This window comes from Phocoena sinus, chromosome 10 (assembly GCF_008692025.1).
Source record: "Phocoena sinus isolate mPhoSin1 chromosome 10, mPhoSin1.pri, whole genome shotgun sequence".
Classification (NCBI taxonomy): domain Eukaryota; kingdom Metazoa; phylum Chordata; class Mammalia; order Artiodactyla; family Phocoenidae; genus Phocoena; species Phocoena sinus.
This window is the reverse complement of record NC_045772.1, coordinates 60,537,285-60,556,593: the sequence shown is the minus strand read 5'-3', so window position 1 is coordinate 60,556,593 and position 19,309 is coordinate 60,537,285. Positions and strand designations below refer to the sequence as shown.

Sequence of the window (19,309 nt, the reverse complement as noted above, 5' to 3'; positions counted from 1 at the left end):
GAGAATTGTGGAGCCTGGGCTCAGAGGCACCTGGAAGGGGGCTGGCAGGAGAGCCATGTGGATGTGAGTAGCAGAAGTGAGGGACAGAGGTTCAGGTCCCTGCTCATTAAGGTCAAATTCTCCCTATAAAGGCCCAAGGCAGGGTTATTAGGGAGCTGGAGGGGCCCCTTGAAACCCAGTTTGGGAAGCAACAGAGAAGAAGTGGTCCAATGGAGCAGAATTAGGCCCCTGAAGCCCAGGCCTCAGAGAAGGGGGGATGAGGAAGACCTTCCCAAACTCCTATCAGAATAGGCCCAATACTGGAAAATTCATCCCTCAATCCACCAGAGTCCCCAGGGGCACAGGAGACCCAGGCTAAAGCAAGCTTTATTGGGTCACATTACCTCGATTTTCTGGCCATATTACCAGAGAATAGAAGTGGCAAAAGTGCAGCCCACTTCCTGCCCTGTCCCTCCTATATTTCTTCATTGCTAAAGCCTACTCTTTGAGACCCCAAAATTAGGGTTCAGGAGAAATGCACCAGGATTGCGAGAGGGGCTGGGCGGTAGCCGATCTTTGGTGCATTAAAAGCCAAACCGAAGGCCCTTTAAGGCCTTCTCCCTCCCTCCCTCAGTGGAGAGTATCTCTGGGTGGTAGGACAGTTCAACGCCTCCCCTTCCTTAAGACCCATGCCCACCTGCGCCAGCCCCTCACAAAGCTGGCTCCGCTTTCAGTGGGTGCCTGCTGTTTATCTCTTTCCTCCCTAACTATCTGTGCCGAGCCCCAATCTCCTTCCTTCTGCTTCCTCTCCTGGAGGCTTCCTACGCTCTGTCTACCCTCTTGTAACTCCATCCTCCATAAGTAAAGAATTCTGGTAGCTGGTTTCCTTGTTGGCCAGATACAGCCTCTCCGTTGGCCCTCTGGAAACATTTCCGTGAACAAGTCTCTCTCAGCCCCTGCATATAAATATGCCTGTACAGAGATAGACTGGCCTAAGCCCAAATACACACACATCATGAGATAATTACACCCTTATATACATACAGATATCTCTATAGAGTTATATTCGCAAGTGTCTATAACTCTAGCGAGATAGCAGCATGTACATATAGGACTATAATTACTTATGTCCATTTTTATAACTATGCAGTTATAAATAGATATGCCTATATATAGTGATAATAATATAGAAATATCTCCATAGCCATATATGGCTCTAAGTGAATGCTCTAACTACACTATATCACAATCAATAAGTATATATCTCCTGATACATAATTCCAGTGATATACCTTTATCTATATAGCTGCTCAGAGATATTAATCTGTCAGGATATCAAATGTCCATAAAGCTGGATGGCTAGAAAAGAGTCGTATATTTTCCCATATATAAATCTGCTCTTACAACTACTGTATATGCACAAATACAATGGAAATAATTATATTTTCCTCAAACATAAATCTGTAAATACAACCACAGCACCATTTAGGTATGGTTAGAGATAGAGCAATATTTTCTAGACGTCAGTCTGTCAATAGAGCCACCAGTGCCTCCAAACAGAGAGAGTTATAGTGGGAGTTATAAATAAACTCTCCAGACAGGAAGGGATCTGTAGAACTAGATGTAAACAGGAATCTAAGCCGCCTTTCTTCTTCTTCTTCTTCTTCTTTGTAAAATATTCCTGATGAGCGCACGGTGCAGAGGTGCCTGGGCACTACTATTTTCCCCCCAAAGAGAGCTGGAGGTTGCTGGACTTGGGGAAACCAGGCAGGAGTTGGTCGGGGGCAGCCCAGAAGCCCCTTCCGCGTCAGTCTCCCGGCGGCCGAGAGCTCGGGCAAGTGGAGAGGGCCTAGGGGGAGAAAAATGAAGCAGAGTCTGGCCTGAATCACTGTGCCCCAGCTAAGGCCCCAAATCCTCGCACCAGGGAAGCCCCCGACCGGGAGACGGGGCATCCGAGCCGAGAGAGCCAGGAGGGTCGCGGAGGCTGGGAGAAGGGGACTGCAGGCCGGACCGGGGAGGCCGAGACCCAGCGGGGTCGCCCACCACCGCCGGTGCCCAGCCCTCCCAGCGCCCCATCGTCCGGGGCAGCTGCCTCGCTGGGCGGCTGCCTGGAACCCCAACCTGGGCCCTCTCGATGCGCCCCGCACTCAGCGCTTTGACCGCTGTTCTTTCCTTTTATTGTTATTTTGCCCGATTGGTTATCACAGTGTCCTCCACCGCGTGTGGTTTTCAAATGCGAGGACGCCCAGGGGTCTCTTTCGAATTTTTGTGTGTCTACATTGGCCTTAAAGAAGTGTCTCACACTGGCCTTAAAGAAGTGTCTCAGTGGAAAGTTTGCTTCTCCGTCTTTTTTCTGATCAGATGGGTCACCAGCTGCTAAAAAAGAATCCAAACCTCTGACAAGGTTTGTTACTTAAAAAATTTAAAAGTTCTCACGCTCATTTGTTATGATCATTTTATTTTATTTCTCTTTTAAAAAGTTGGCTAATTTACATTTTTATATTTCCTGTTTGATTATTTTTTTTGGATACAATTATTTTTAAAGGGAGGGAATTTCGTTAGACCCGAAACTGTGGGGCAGCTTCCTCCCCCGCGAGAGTGTCCGTCGCATCTCTACACGTATGACTCAGTCCTCCCCCCAACACATAAATTAATAAGATTATCAGCAAATTGTACCTGGATAGAATAAGGTGGACGTGGAAGGATCCGGGACCGTGATCTTCTCATCCTTTATGGAAATCCGCTCCTCTCCAAGCCCGAGAAGGAAAATTCAACGCGCCTCAACCCCTCCCTTCTTTCTCTCACTCACTCTCTCTCTTTTTTTTTTTGAAAAGACCCCAGGAAGGCAACTTTCCCTGGGCTACTGGAGCCCCGACCTCGCTCTCCCCTCTCTCCGGGCGAGGCCATAAATGTTTTTAGATCTCTGCCCGGCGGCTGGTCCTCCCGGGCACCTCGGCCGCTCTCCGGGCCTGGACCCCGGCTGTGGTCGTCGCCTCATCCCTCTCTGCCCCTGCAGGGCCTGACCCTGCACGCTTGCCCTCCTCTTTAAAACAGGGTCTCCAAAGAGCCCCCAAAGCCACTAACCATCCCGGTATGGAGGTTCCTCCCCTGATCGCACAAAGCAAATGCCGAGAAAGAGAAGCAGGACAGAGCGGCCTCCGGGCTCTCCTTCTCCTCCTCTGGCCGGAGGACCTCATCTGGGGAGGGGGTTCCCCAACCCAGCCCCCCAAGGGCATAGGAAGAAGCTAACTTCCTTCCTTCCTTTCTTGTCTGCCCTCGGTGGCTGTGATCATGACTCCTTCCCCTGTCCCCTCCTCGAAACATCTCCTCTTGCATTTTACTGTTATCCTGCTAGGGAGGGACTGTTAACTACGGTGTTCATTATTTATTATTATGATTGTTGTTAGAGGTCTGTTCACCGGGTTGGGGGGTAGGGGACAGCAGCCTGGCCCAGAGGGAGGCCTGCTTGTCACGCGTGCTCGTACACACACACACACACACACACACCCCTAGCGTGGTGCACACACTCACAGGTATATGCCCACAAATGCCCGCTATATTCACAGGAGGCTGGCATCTTCCTACCTCAGCGCACAAACACCACACTGCCCACGCACACCAGCATTCAGGCGCAAACACCACCCCCAAACCGATTTCAAAACCCACACAACGCGCTGGTAAGGAAAGGAAAATACGGAAGAACCCACTTGCAGAAATCCCTTCTCTCCCACAACCTGGAGGGGCGAGTCAGGCCTCAGTCTCTTCCCCCCAGTCTCTCTCTTTCCCTCTCTCTTTTTTTTCTTCTTGTTTACAGCTTCAGAGAGCTCAAGGCCCATAAATCTTGAGGGGCCTACAGAGGCAGACCACATTTGTATGCATCGTTAGGACTCGCTAATACCTAAGCCCATTAACGAGCGTGTTTGCGCGTGGTTTCCGGTGTGTATTAACTTATAGTTAAATTCTGGGGAAAGGGCATTGTGAATTAACATATAACAAATCCATCAAGGGCTTTTGTCATATCAGATTAGTCAGCTATGGGTTTGGGGGTGCGGGTTGCCTGCGTCGGGGGGCACCCACCCTCTAAACTTGCTGGTGCAACCTGAGGGTCTAGGGGAAGACGGGGTGCTCCGATCCCAGCCCCAGTCATTCAGATCCCCCAGGCCAGCCGCTGCCCACCTGCGGGACGGTGGATGGCCAAGGGACCCGGGTCCGGGAGGTCGGCGCCGGCGGCGGAGTGAGGCGGACGAGGGGAGGCCCCGCCGGCGCGGCCTGTGGTTATGCTGGGACCGCTCAGCCCGCGGCTGCTGGGCTGTCTGGTTTCCGCTTTGTGAGAGAAACGAGAGGAGAGGCAAGTGGAGTCGCTGAACTTTAATTAAACCGAAGAGAAGACAGTGGGGGGAGGAAAAAAAAAAAAACAACGATCAGAGAAGGAGGAGAAGGAGGCCGAGGAAAGGAAGCGAGTCCGGTTCGGGAGATCTCTGCGAGGGCCTGAAAGCTGGGCCTTCTGTGAAGTTCTTCCTTTTCCCCACCCCAGCTTCTCCGCCCTAGTCAAGGAAGGTCATTCCAGCCCTCTTTTAAAAAGAAAGGAAAGGCAAAAGGAAAAGAAAGAAGAGGTAAAAAAGAGAAAATCCTTTGTAATTACAGGGCATGTTTCAGCCAGGTGTTCCCGGTTCCAATGACTCAGATCCTATTGGAACCCCAAGTATCTCTATAATTGGCCTGTATAGACAGAGAGGAAGGATGCCCGTTCTAGAGGGAGGACGAAGAGTGGAGGGTCCATCTCTTGGGGTCCTGTAGAAAATGCCAAAGACAAAACCAACTAAATTATTCTGTCCGTGTGGATCTAGTTGCCTATTTAAATAAAGCAAGCGGGGCGGGGGGTTGGGGGGCGGAGATACACGGCGGCCGGGATGGAGCGGGCTGGCGGGAGAGAAAACGCCCCCCTCTTCCTTTGCCACAGCAGCTCAGGGGCCTCCCCGGCTGGGCTCGGGAGGCCGCGCACAGGCCGGGCCGGGGCGGGCCCGGGCCGGAGCGGGGGGAGGGTAGGCGGGGGCGGGCCCTCCTCGGGCGCTGTGAACTTTAGCTAGGCCGCCGCTTGTCAGCCCCAGAAAGCGTTAAAGGTGCAGCAGCCCGCGCCAGCCTCCGCAGCCGCCTTTGTACGTGTGATTTATGACTTCAATCTTGGTTCACCGAGAGTTCACACGGCTTTCGCTGCTGTTGAAGGTTAAAAGATGGTCTTCGCTTGACAAGTGGGACTATTGAAAATTCTTTCTTCTTCGCTTTTTTTTTTTTAGAAGCGAAGAGCGGAGGTTCAGGAGAGAGAAAAAAATTTTGGGGGGCGGGGAGACAGGGGTTGCAGGTGGGGAAAACGGTAAATCAGGAAAGTTTGCCCCTCTACGTTTAGGATTTTTTTGGAGCTAGGACTTGGGAATACGCTGGGGAGGCGCGTGGAGACTAGGAGGAGCTAGGGAAAGGATTTTTGGGGCATCTTCGGAGGCCAAAGGAGTGACATTTTAAAAAACACAACTCGTGCTTCCACAGTTAATTATCTGGATAACCTGGATCACACCTAACTGATCCTCCTCTTGACACCAAAAGTAGGGCCAGGGAAGGAGAGAACTTGGGGCGAAGAACCGGTATGCTTGGCTGACCATCCGCCTTGCCTGTAGCAGCTTTTCAAGGGCACCCTTGTACCCACAGATTTGGAAAAGGGTGCTTTTAGGTCCCAATTTTCCAACTCCCTTCATCCTGTAGATGTAGCCTCACGTGCATATTTGATGTCTATGATGAAGCGGATGGGAAAAGTCTAGAACTGAAGTTGGAAGACCTTTCTAATACCAGATCCCTGTGGCCCCCGATCCACTCGCTCCTTCTTCCTTCCAACACTTTGAAGAAGGTGGGTCCACTGCAGAGATGGTGGTCAAGGGTCTCCTAAGGGCCAGAGATAAGGCCCCTTTGTGGTCTAAGACATTGAGTGTTTGGAAGAACAAATCTCTCCTCCTTTTCAGATTCCCTGAGAGAGAGATGGAGATTCTCTGGAGCTGAGAGTTTCTGAGCAGCCTTTTGAGGTTCCTTTAAGATTTTTTAAATCCCCTGAAGTGGGAATTGGGGTCTGTGGGTGTTGGGGAGGGGAGCAGCAGAGAGCTGGGTCTGGTGCTGGGTAGGCCTCCCTACCCCTGTTTAGGGCCCACCACCATGATTGATGCCATGTAGATGTCTTCTCAGGAGGTCAGAATCAGCCTCTCTAACCCAGATCCTGGAACCAAGGGCATCCACACTAGAAGGGGTGCTCCCTGCTTCCCTTCCGTCACCATTTGAGGGCTCCTAGGCAATCCCCAGGAGAAGGGAAGGAAGAGGGAGGAGAGTGGGAAGATGACCACACCCCCTGGGACACCCGGCGCCAGCCCCTCCCACACCCCATATATAAACAGTACAACCGGCAGCAGGGAACAGAGAGACCCCAGAAATCCAGAATCCAGGTTCTAAGGTCACTTTGGCACGGATGGCCCTCTGGCATCAAGGCTGTGTCGCACTGTGTGCAGAGGCTTGGGGTGGGGAATAGCTATTGGGAGGAATCAGCCCAAGAAGCTAATGAATCTCTTCCGGATTTGGGTTGGGAAGCAGAAGAATGAACTTAAGGGCCTCTAGAGGTAATGGCTGCATTGAAGTCCCCTTCCCACCCCCTCCAACTATGTTCCTCCCTGGGAAATATTAATTCATAATTGACTGTTGCTTGTGACCATTGTCCTCCAGTGGGCTCACCGATTTCCTTCTCCTCTGTGAAACACAGGGCAGCCTCTGTTAGCCCCTGCCCTCAGAACAAGCAAACTGAGGCCAGCCCCTTGAACTCGGCCCCTATGTGGAATGCTCGCCTCATTCCCAGTCAAGTCACGTTGCACCTCATAGAGTATTTGCACTCAATAAACCACCTCCCATGAACTTCAGATTTCAAAGTGCTTTGTAGGCTTGGCTCCTAGAAAGACAGAGTGGGGACTGGACGTGAGACCCCAACAAGGGAAGCAGCTTGGCCAAGCTTCGTGTGGAGACAGGGATTAAGGCCTAGTGGCAGGACTCCCAGGCTCAATGCTCAAGCGATCTGGGATCAGGGATGGGCATTCTGCCTCCCCTGCCCTGAGGGGTTGCTGGCCTCCCTCAGCCCTCTGGGGACCCCTGAAGACACACCAGGCTCGTTTTCCTGACCTCCTTTTCCCCCCACCCCACTCCCCTGTAGGAGGCACACACCCTGGGGTGGTTAGGGGTTGAGAATTGGAATCCGCCAGTTGTTTCACATCTGTAATGGCCTAGAGAGGGAGAGAACTGTATCCCATGAGATAATCTCCCTTTAAATCCCTGCCTGCAGCTCACCTCCCTCGGCACTGAGACAGTTCTCTTCACCCCCTCTTCCCTTCTTACCTGCCCTCTGAAAATGCCAGTGGGGAGGTCAAGGCAGCTCCCACAGCTGCACCTCCTGAGGGACAGAAGTAGTAAATGAGGAGGAGGGTTCAGACCTCCTACGTCCCATGACTTTTCCCTCTATTCCTCAAACCCAGCTCAACCCCTTCATATCAGGGCCCTCCCTCCTTCCTCCCCCAACTCGACTCTCTCTCATGGAAAAGGAGCCTTCCTCCCTCCCTGAGGTGAGGGCTGCTCTAAGAACACCACCACCTTCCATAGGACATCTGGGGACCCAACCCCCAGGAGAAGCCAGTGGCCCAGCCAGCACATCACTGCTTCCTGCCCTCGTGGAGTGGTCCACGGGGTCATCTCAACCACCATCCCAGAGCTCCCTCGCTCTTCCTCCAGGCCACCTCAGTGTCCCTGGGTCTCTCCCAAGCCAGTGTCCCTAGGAAGCCCATCCACAGTGTCCTCTGGAGCTGGCGAATATATTTTAATTTACTGTTTGACGGCAAATAAAGAGACCTTGGGAAAAAAGAGAAGGAGCAACTGTGCCCAGCGTCCTCCCCACCCTCCCCTCCTCTGGACATTGGCTTTCTCCACGAAACAGTGCACTGTTGTTCTTGGACAACCATTCCCCACCATCTCCTTTCGAAGGGTTTGAGTTTCACCCTCCGTTCACCCCCATTAATCACCCCAGCAGCTAAACATCACCCAGCCCCCTCTGGCCCTTTCTCTTCTTCTTGCCCTTAGTATTCATGGCGGGCATTCCTTACTGCTGTGTGCCTCACAAAGACCCCCTCCTCCGACACAAGGTCCCTCCCCCTCTCCAGCCACTCAGGCCGGGTGGGCACTACTCACCGGTCCTGCGGTTCTCACTGCCAGCTCCCGCTCCTGGACCCCATTCCCTCACCACACCTTCCTTCAGGTACCTCATCCCATCCCCACGTACCCTGTCCAGTCTCTCCCACCCATCACCACTCTTTCCTTCCCCATCCACGTGTAGCCCCTTTCTACACTTTTCCCTTCCTCTCCCCCAAGATATTCCCCTAGGCCCTTCAGATACTAGCTTTGAAGCACTTCCCTTCCAGCCTTGGGAAACTGAGAGGCAGCGAGCGTAGCACAGTGGCTAAAAGCATGGGTTTTGGATTCAAATCCCAGATCTGTCACTTGCTGGTTGTATGACCTTAGGCAAACTACTTAACCTCTCTTAGACATCCATAAAATGGACACGCCCACTGACCTTATGGAGCTGTTGTGTAGATCAGATTAAATTTTATTTGCATAGACCCAAGCATTCAGCAGGAGCTTGATAAATGGTACTTATTAATATCAGAAGCTTCTTGTAAAGGGAGAAAAGGATGCTTTTCAGGTTCCAATACAATTGCCTCCTCCAGCATCTAAGAGGGAGGGGTAACAATGACAGAGTCTTGCAGATAAGCAGGGCCCTGGACCAGCTCTCTAGGTTCTCATCATTTGCCGCACATTGGAACCCCCTGGGGAGCTTTAAGAAATACTGATGCCTGGGTCCCACCTCCTGAGATTCTAATTTAGTTGGTTTGGAGTAGTACCCAGGCATCTGGACTTTTAAGCACTCCTCAAGTGATGCTAATTTGCAGCCAGGTGTTGAGGTATGGGCCCTAGGATACAAGAGGTGCTAGGAGGGCTGCCACGTTGCCCTTCTCCTCTTTGTTAACCGGGAGCAGAGCGGGAAGGATACTCAGCCAAGAGCTTCTTCTCAGCGTGGGGCCGCATCTGCAGCCACACTGCTTCAGGGGGTGGGGGGCTGTCACTTAGGATTGGCTTCTCTTAAGATCGCAGAATTTCAGACTCCCATCCTTTTCGTTTCCTCCAACGATTGGGATTTATAAAGGGGCCACCCCAAGAGGAAACAGGGGAATGGACAAATTGACCTCTTCAAGGTCCCTCCCTCATCAGAAAAGTATATGATCCCCAGACCACCAGTGACAGAGGCAGAGGCAGCTAGTGGGGAAAATCTGTAGTTACATAGTAAATGGAGTTTCTACCGGGTTGCTACAATAATAGGCTAAGCGATTAGGATACAAGTTTCCAGGATCTTTTCCCATATTTCCAAAAAGATAAATCAGCCCTGGGAACAGAATCTGCATATTGTAATTAACTTATAAATACTTCATGCTTGGTGCAAACTTTCTCCTCTTCTATTTCATGGCCACAAACTTGAGCACAGAGGAAACCGGGGAAGAGGACTGTGAAGGGCGGAGGGAGGCCCCACGTTGGCTTTGGGGGAGGGAGAAACTGTCTCGGCCGCTTCTTTATTTACTTTCCTCCTGTTCCTTTAAGGAAACATTGCTCACCTGAGAAAATCGGGTCCCAGGTGGTAGAAGGTGTGACTTGGGCTTCTTGGCCTCAGCCCTGACCTCCCCCGGGAGAGGCCAGTCTCTTGTGACCCTGGGGCACTGGGAGCCGCACGCTTTGGAGTCCAAGGACCCAGTGTTTAAATATAAGCTTGGTTCTGCCATTTATTAACTGGCTGGCTTTAAGCAATTTATTTAATTTATCTGAAACTCAGTTTCTTCTTCTGTAAAACAGGCATAACAACCTCTTCCTCATAGAGTTGCCTGTGCCCAGTAGTATTCTACGCAATAACTATTCTTATCAACAGTAACACTTTATAATGGTTAATCACCCCATTGCATTGCCTTGCATTGTACCCTGTCCCTTGCCCAACCCCACCCCAATGTTTAGGGCACTTAAACAATGAATGCCTACTGTGAATGGGGTGAATATCTCACCTCATTTAATCAACACAACAACCCCGTGAAGGGAGTATAGAATTATCCCTATTTATTATCTGTGTTATGCAAATAAGGGAACTGGGGCCTGTAGCAGTTAAGCATCTAGCCCAGGGTCATCCAGGGAAGTGCTTAAGAGCATAGGCTCTATGGTCTGACTGCAGTTTCAAAGTTGGGCTCTACCACTTAATAATAGCCATAGGATGTAGAGTAAACTACTTAACCTGAGTCTCAGTTTCTTCATCTGTAAATTGGTACTATTAATGGTACCTACCTGGAATGTAATTGTGAGACTTTTTTTTTTTTTAACTTATTTACTTATTTATATTTTTGGCTGTGTTGGGTCTTCGTTTCTGTGCGAGGGCTTTCTCTAGTTGCGGCGAGCGGGGGCCACTCTTCATTGCGTCGTGCGGGCCTCTGACTGTCGTGGCCTCTCTTGTTGCGGAGCACAGGCTCCAGACTCGCAGGCTCAGTAGTTGTGGCTCACGAGCCCAGTTGCTCCGTGGCTGGGATGTGGGATCTTCCCAGACTAGGGCTCGAACCCGTGTCCCCTGCATTGGCAGGCAGAGTCTCAACCACTGCGCCACCAGGGAAGCCCCTAATTGTGAGACTTAATTGTTAACTGCACGGGCGGTGCCTAGCTCAGTACTGGCACATGGAGGTGCCCAACAAGTATCAGTCATTGTCATCATGATCTCCTCGGCAACTCGGCCCTCGTGTCTCCTGCTCTCTGGTGCTGCTTGGAGGTTAAGTGTGTGAGGTTCTCCACAAGCCACAGAGCTGCTCTCTCATTAACTCCCCCTCTCTCCCCACACACACTTCAGTACCCAGGACTTGGGAAAAAGGACACTAAACAGATTATGACTCCATTTCAGGAATTAAATCAAAACTCAAGACTAACTCAATTTGGCTTCCGACGAGAGGGAAAGGTTAAAAGGGAGTGAGGAGGCGTCTGGGTGTGCTCTCAGAATTGTAATGGGTTCTGGGTCCTTGTTGCCAGCCCTCTGATGGGCCCTTGCCCAAGGGGGATCCCCTGGGGTGGAGAAGCGGAGGAGCCTTAGAACTCTAGGTCACCTGGAAGTGGTGAGGGGGTGGGAAATCATCCAGGAACATTTCCCCAAGGGAGACCCTCTCCTCACACCCCTCAGTCAGCCCGGCCCTGGATTGAAGGGGATCCCAAGACTGGATGGGACTGGGGCTTAGATGGGTAGGTGGGCCTTGAGGCTGTCACCTCCTGAAGTGATATCTGTGCTGACCTGCTTCTCCCTAAAGACATCTAAGCATACTGATATTGTTAGACAGCCCCAAACACTATGACGTGTGTACTTGTACAGACATATAGTAGGCGTGTGAATATCTGCCCAGCTCTCATTCAGCTTCGTGAATTAGCCCAGATTGCTCTGAACACCGTGAAGGAAAAAGTAAAAATCGATTTCTACTTCAGAGAGAGTGGTAACTTTCCTCAGTATTTTCTCCTTTGCTGTTGACACTCTCCATCCAGGCTTAGAAAGACCACATTTCCCCTTATACAGAAGGGGAAAGTGAGGCTCAGGGAGATGGGTAGCTTGAATCAAACAGAAGCGGTGTAGGATCCAAGGATGAATCCCAAACAGAAACCAGTGCTTTGGGGGAGACAGGGCAGGGAAAGCTCCTACCTCGGCTTTCCCCTGGAGGCCGCAGGCCGCAGGCCTCCCCAAAGCCCAGTGGGATGGGGACAGCGCCTGGGAGGCAGTCGCTCCGGAGGGGGGCACTCCGGGGCTCGCCAAACAGCGGGGCCTCGGGCGAGAGCGTCGCCAGCGCGTCCTCATTCTGCGATTACTGTCAGGGGACCATCCATCAGCGCCGCCCAGGACGCTCGGCCAGACTGCCCGCCGCCCGCCCGGGTCTCTCCAGATCGCATTAGCGCGGGGAGAGGGCGCGCTGCGGCACCGGCTGCTGGGAGAGGGGCGGACCGGCCACGCTGTGGGGTGGAGGAACCTGGGCACCGCGGGGGGGCCGCTGCGGGGGCAGGGCAGAGGCCGCTTTAGGGCCCCTCTCCTTCCAACCTCCCGGCTCTGGCGTCTAAGGTCGAGAAGGGGGCGCTAGAACCGGGGAGCAGTGGGGGAGGGGAACACAAAGGGCTCCAGGGAGGGGGCCAGGTAGTGGGGGAGGAATCACCAGAAACAGAAAGCGAGAGAAACACCTGTAAAGGGGAAAACAGGAGGAAGTTGGTTGGGAAGAGGAGGAGATTGAGAAGGGGAGGGCAGAGAATGTGGGTTAAGTGGGAGACAGGGACTTAAAGGGGAAGAGAAGTGAGGATGTAGAGTGAATCGGAAAGGAACAGGTGAGAGAACAGGGAAGCAGGGGTGAAAAACCTTAACCTAGCGCACCCCCCTCCTTCTACACGTGGAGAAAGTGAGGCCCAGAGAGGAGAACCCTTATCCAAAGACCCACTCCAGCTGCTGGTCCTTCAACTCCTGTGTTTTGGGTATTTGCTGCGCGCGGGGCACGGGCTGCTGAAATGATGCAGGATCGGTCCTTTCTCTCCAGAAGCTGCAGTCTTTTCTGGGTGGGGTGGTAGAGGGGCTGAATACCCAGCAGAGCTCTTCCACCCCCAGCCAGGTGGGGTTCCCTGCACTCAACTCCCCTTGCCCTCTGCTGTTGCGCTTATCTCCTTGCGGAGTGTGGCAGGTGCAGAGAAGAACCCCCTTCTGTCTCCACGGGACTCCCCAGAAGCTGAGACAGGTGCTTGAGAGTTTGGCCAACTCTCCCACAGCCTTGCCTGCTCAGTTTGTCCTCTGGGGATGGGCAACCCCCACAGTGAGATCAAAGCAAGCAGAATTGAGGTTGAACACAAAGAAGTACTTCCGGGTCCCACTGTCGGGAATCTTTTTTTTTTTTTTTTTTTGAGGTACGCGGGCCTCTCACTGTTGTGGCCTCTCCCATTGTGGAGCACAGGCTCCGGATGCGCACGGGCCCAGCCGCTCTGCGGCATGTGGATCTTCCCGGACCGGGGCACGAACCCGCGTCCCCTGCATCGGCAGGCGGACTCTCTACCACTGCACCACCAGGGAAGCCCCGGGAATCATTTTGTTGCTGAGGCTGTAAAGCAGCTGTCCTCCCCCAGGGGTGGAGTTGGCACCATCTGCCAGGGGAAGACTTGTCCCCTGAAGTCAGATTCCATGGTCTGCCTTGTATGAGGCTTGGTGCTGGGCACGTTGGGGGTTCCAGAGAGCCTGGTCCCTGTCTATGGGGTTTGCGCTCTAGACATGAATGAACTGACATCTAACTGGCCTCCTCCCCATTCCCTGCCAGCTCTGCAATATCATGGAATTCCTGTATCCTTGGCAACCCCCAAATCATCTCACCCTTCTTCCTGCCTCTGGGAGAACTGAGTCTGGGTGGTTCCATCTAACCCTCCCCAACTTCTCTCCTTAAACCTGTTTCCTGACAATCAGGAAGTGCCTCCTTATGTCTAAACTTGACTCCTCCATCACCATGGTCCATCGTCATCATCATCATTTTGATGGGATTTTGTCATGACCAGGGCTGAAGCAGCGCATTCTTTCTACAAACACCCCTCCTTCCCAGTGATACCCAATCCTCAGTGGCCAGGCAGGGAGTGGGGACGGCCTCCTTTCGAGAGCTCTGGAAACTTCTCTTTCCTCTATCTGAAACCAGCTCCTATATGCTCTGAGGTAGCTGTTGTTGTTTTTAAGAAGGGGTCATCTTCCTCCAAAGCCCAGGTTACATTTAGAGGAAGGCAAATGTGAGGGAGTTTCTAATCCCAGCCTTTGCCTGTGCCCATCCCCAAAGAGGCGAGGGGCTCAGGAGAGGAGAGAAATGAACAGAGCTGGGACTTGAACAGATTCCCTGTCCCCCCTCCCAGCCTCAACTCCCAGGGTTGGGGTCCCTACAGGACAGGAGAAGTAGATACTCTTGAAGCTCCAGACTAAAAGTCCATAGATGAATTTCAGCATTATTCCGTCTTGTGGGCAAAGTGGTGCCCTCAGGACTCAGCCAAGTGGGAAAAGCTGGGAAAGAGGCTGTTTCTGCAGCTACTGACACTTTATCCAGAGGAGGATGTCAGCCTCACCCCAGGAGCAGTGCTGGAAGCTGAGAGCTTGGGAGTAGACAGTGAAACAATTCTTCCAAGGGCATGCTAGTTGAGGGGGTTGGAACGCCCAGGCCAGAAAATCATCCAGGGAAGGAGGCCTTGGCAATAACTCTCTGTGTCTCTGCACTAACTCCACATACATTGTCTCATGTGATCCTCAGTGCGGGCTTCAGCGCCTGGCACAGAATACATGCTTGTTGTACAAATGGATGAATGAAGAGCCGTGGGAGGGAGGTCACGATCCTCAATTATAGATTAAGAAACAGAGGCACACAAAGGTTAAACGACTTGCTCAAGGTCACGTGTCTCACTGGGGCAGGGCCAAATTTCAGGGGAGAGCTACTTTGGTGGTCGAGGGTGCTGGAGAGGAGGGAGGCAGGAAGGGAGGGAATAAACGATCAGACCCCAGACCAGGGGACAGAGGAGAGCTCCGTAAACAGATGACTCCCTGGGGAAGATGACATTTCAGACCATGCAGCTTTAGAAATATCTCACTGGGCTTCCCCGGTGGCGCAGTGGTTGAGAGTCCGCCTGCCGATAAAGGGTTCGTGCCCCGGTCTGGGAAGATCCCACATGCCGCGGAGCGGCTGGGCCCGTGAGCCATGGCCGCTGCGCCTGCGCGTCCGGAGCCTGTGCTCCGCGATGGGAGAGGCCACGACAGTGAGAGGCCCGCCTACCGCAAAAAAAAAAAATCTCACTGAAGGTTGACTGGTAGCATATACACAGCCCTGCAAATAACATGGAGAGGGCAAGGGGGAGACTGGGCCGTTGAAGACCAGGAGAGGAGGTTGACACTGAGAGTCTGGACACATGACCCTGGGATCTTTGATTGCCCCTGAACACTGTGTGACATCAGACCAGCCACATCCCTCTCTGAGCCTCTAGAGAATGGAGATACCAGATGAAGAGGAGGGTGCACGTGGGCAAGAAGGGTCATCATCCTCAGGTAGCAATTGCAGGCATCAAGTTCTCACTTCCCTGGATCTTTTTTTTTCTAGCTGTGTTGGCTCTTTCTTGCTGCATTCGAGCTTTCTCTAGTTGCCTTGAGTGGGGGCTACTCTTTGCTGCAGTGTGTGGGCTTTTTATTGTGGTGGCTTCTCCTGTCGCGGAGCACAGGCTCTAGGCACACGGGCTTCAATAGTTGTGGCTTGCGGGCTCCAAAGCACAGGCTCAGTAGTTGTGGTGCATGGGCTTGGTTGCGCCATGGCATGTGGGATCTTCCTGGACGAGGGATCGAACCCGTGTCCCCTGCATTGGCAGGTGGATTCTTAACCACTGCACCACCAGGGAAGTCCCTGGATCTGTTCTTTGTTGTTATTATTGTTGTCGTCACTTCTGTCTGATTTTAATTATCTTATTTTTTTTCGAATACGAAATACGTGTACATAGTTGAAAACTCAAGAGACATCAAAAGTTATACAGTGACAGGTAAGTTTCCGTCCCACGCTCAGGACTACCAGGCCACCCAAGTCCTCTCTCCATTCTTTTTTTTTTTTTATTTTTTTTTATTTTATTTATTTATTTATTTATTTTTGCGGTACACAGGCCTCTCACCGCTGTGGCCTTTCCCGTTGCGGAGCACAGACTCCGGATGCACAGGCTCAGCGGCCATGGCTCACGGGCCCAGCCGCTCTGCGGCATGTGGGATCCTCCCGGACCGGGGCACAAACCCGTGTCCCCTGCATCAGCAGGCGGACTCCCAACCACTGCGCCACCAGGGAAGCCCTCCTCTCTCCATTCTAACCGCAGTAGCCACTGTCTTGTAGAACCCTCCAAAGATACTTTCTACATCTCCTGGCTTGTACCCTGGCGTCACCACAAAGCTGAGCTGAGCACTGAGGTTTGGGGAAGAGGAGTAGAGGGACACACCTGGGTGGGTGGGGCCTTGGAGGACCAAGTACTTTCAGTTTCCGCTCCCACCCTGGTGAGATGGCTGCATACCTGAGCAGCTCAGAAGCCTTGCAGGTCACAGGGTGTGGTCAGGGGTCCAGGCAGAGGCAGGAGTCCTCTCCAGGGCTCTAAGCCCCCACTCTGCCGTCCCAGGACCCTCAGTGTTCGCCTGGCTGAGGTGTCACCCAGTTGGGTCCTGCTTAGGTTCTCCAGAGAACAAGGCTCCACATCTTCCTTCTACTACCTGTTGCACTGTTGGGAAGTCTTCCTTGATGTCTAACTCCAATTCCTTCTACTTTCGGTGTAGCTCATGGTTTTAGCTTCCGCCCTCAGTGGAGATGGAACGTCCTCTTTGAGATGATGGTTTTGCTCCCTCCCCCACGCTGACATACACAATAACGTACACCCTCCCCCGACATTGAAGGCCTCTGAATTCCCATCCACCTGTCATTTCCAACCACTTCATTCTTGCCTGGCACATCCCTTTGGTACTTTTATCCGAGAGTGCACTTTGGTCACTGAAATGATGAAATCCCAACATAAAGCCGAGTCTTCCACCAGATTCAGGGGGTAAATGCAGGCTAGACCCCTTGCCAACGGAATTTCCCCATTTTTGGTGATGGTCTAGCCCAACTCTTGCACTTGTGCCCATCACCTTGACCACCCCCCCCACCACAGCCCTCATTCATGGCCTACAGTGGGATAAGGCATAGGCGGACCCCAAGGCTGGGATGGCCTCCCCTGTCCTTGGCTCCATACCCTGCCCTGGTTAAACCTCATCCTTTTCATTCACTCATTAAGCAGTCATTATTGAGCACTAGTCTCGGTTCTTGGGATACATCGGTGACCAAAACAGAGAAAGACCCCTGCCCGTGTGGCGTTTATGTTTTAGCAGGGTGAGACAGCTAATAAACAATACATTTATTAAATAAGTAAATTCTATTGTGTATTAGGTGGAAGGTATTACAGAAAAAAATAAATCAGAGAAAGAGGGATCAGGATGAAGGGGAAGTCTGCAATTTTAAATATGGTGGTCAAAGAGGTCTCATTGAGAGTGTAGTATTTGAACGAAGACCTAGAGGTGAGGGTGTAAATAAGCCCCACAGCTGTCTTGGGGAAGAGAATTTCGAGCAGAGGGAAAGCTGGTGCAAAGGCCCTGGGGCAGGTATGTGCCAGGCACGTCTGTGGAACCTGGAGGCTCGTGTGGCTGGAGTGGCGAGAGCAAGAAAGTGGGAAGGGATGATGTCTGAGAGCTAATGAGGGGCCAGGTGACATAGGACCTCCTAAGCTGTCTTAAGGAGTTTGATTTTTATTCTGAATGAAGCGGAGAGGAAAGATATGATTGGACTGAAGTTTTAAATAGGTCTTCTGTCTTTTGTGTTGAGAATGGATTGCAGCGGGGGGGGGAAAGATGTGGGGAGACCTGTTGAAAGGTTCTGGCACTAATCCAAGTGAGAGGTGAGTGGCTCGGACCAAGGTGGCAGCAGCTGACATGGTGAGAAAGGCCCAGATTCTGGATTTGGTGACAGTTTTCCGTTCTTTGGCTTCCATCCTCCACTCTCTTCACACCCTCTCTTCTTTCCTAGGTTGTATGTTTTCTCTTTCCTTGAAGACTGAGAGCTCTCTGGGGGCGGGGTCAATTCCGGCCCCGAGATCTGCCCCAGCATCCAGGGCAGTGCTGGATCTGCCCCAGCATCCAGGGCACTGGGGCCTGTTGACCTTGCAAAGGTCAACAGGCCCCAGTGCTGTCCAGGAAGAGGCTGACAAGCAGGGCAGCCTGGCAGCCCTTCCCGGTCCCAGGCTCCCTGAGCCGAGGGGAGGAGGCTGCTGTCTCTAAAGAGGATGTGATGGACAGTTATTGAAGGCACTCAGCTGGGGTCTCCACTCCAGTCTTAATCTGAGCTGCCCTCAAGGAAATCATAACCAGCTCTTAAAAACATGTTAAGACCAAAGCTGGTGTGTGTGTTTGAGCAGTGCTTCAGACAGCTGCTTAATACTGGGGGCCTCCAGGCCTTTGATTCCTCCACCCTTCACCTGGCCCTCTCCCCCCCATCTGGCTGGTGTTTATCTGCCAAGACGTTGTTTAAATCACACTCATTTCCTATAAACATTTCACTTGAAATGCTATCCGCTGCTCCAGAAATTCATCTATCACCAGCTCAGGGCTGTACTTGAGGAGCCTCGGGGTGATGGCTCCCCATCTCTCTTCTGTCCCCCATCATCCCTCCTCCCTGACCCATATTCTCAGGTTTCACCCCATAAGAACAACTTCCCCTCAGTGTAACAGCGCACTTAGTGCCAGGATTATTTATAACAGTTGAGATGGCAACAGGCTACAGGGAACAGCCCAGCCCATGGACACTGTCTCTTGCAAAGCTCAGTAAATGGACCTGGATTGCTGTTTACCACCTGGCGTCTCGGCCTTCTCTGTGTTTCCTGCTGGCTTCAGGGGGACATGGGTGGTTGGGGGAACAGGGGCCTGGATAAGGTCAAGGCTGTCCTCAGAGTTTATTATAAGCCAGGCCCCAAATAAAGTGACCCCCTCACTCTCCTTCTGTCCCCCGCCTCTCTGTTCTGGCCTCGGGCCAGCTCTCCTCTTGAAAATTAGCTGCTCCTAAGAGCTTGTTCTCTAGCAGGGATCCCACCACCTCCCCAGGAGTCAAGCTGGGGAAGGCATCTAATCTGGATTGGAATGGGGGTGTGGGAGGCTCTGGGGTCTTCTTCCAAGGAAAGGTTTGAATTGGCTCTACTCGGGCTAGAGTGGAGGCAGGGGGTTGGATGAATTCACTTCCTGAAGACAGGAAGCTTTCCGACCATCTTCCTCCTCCCCAGCTGTAACAATTCACTAGTTGTCCTAATTTGAAGGCTCTGCTTGCGTTTGGGGCTGGAGGATCCGAACCCGTTGAGTGGCTCCTCTCCCAATTTCATTTATTTGGCTAGAGTCACTTGAAGGAAAAGCATCATTAGATCTCCTAGTCCTTCCCGCAGGCCTGATCCAACCCCTCCCCAGACACTGGGGCACCTCCACCTCCTTCCCTCCACACCTGTGACCACTCACTGCACTGGGGAGGCTCCCAGCTGAGTTCCAGGGAGAGCCCAGGTGAGAAGCTTCTAGAAGGTAGGGAGGGATCAGGGTTAAACCCAAGGTGGGGCAGGCAAGGGAGCGGCCCCAGTC

General features: G+C 52.4%; 1 long non-coding RNA gene across 1 annotated transcript; it reads right to left on the bottom strand.

The window, feature by feature from the left end:
* Positions 1-1,393: 1,393 nt before the first annotated feature.
* Positions 1,394-3,937, bottom strand: LOC116760707. The gene is made up of 2 exons (XR_004351810.1): positions 2,656-3,937; positions 1,394-1,828 (listed from the first exon to the last, which is right to left on the bottom strand). It is a non-coding gene; the product is annotated as an uncharacterized LOC116760707 (long non-coding RNA).
* Between the last annotated feature and the right edge of the window lie 15,372 nt (positions 3,938-19,309).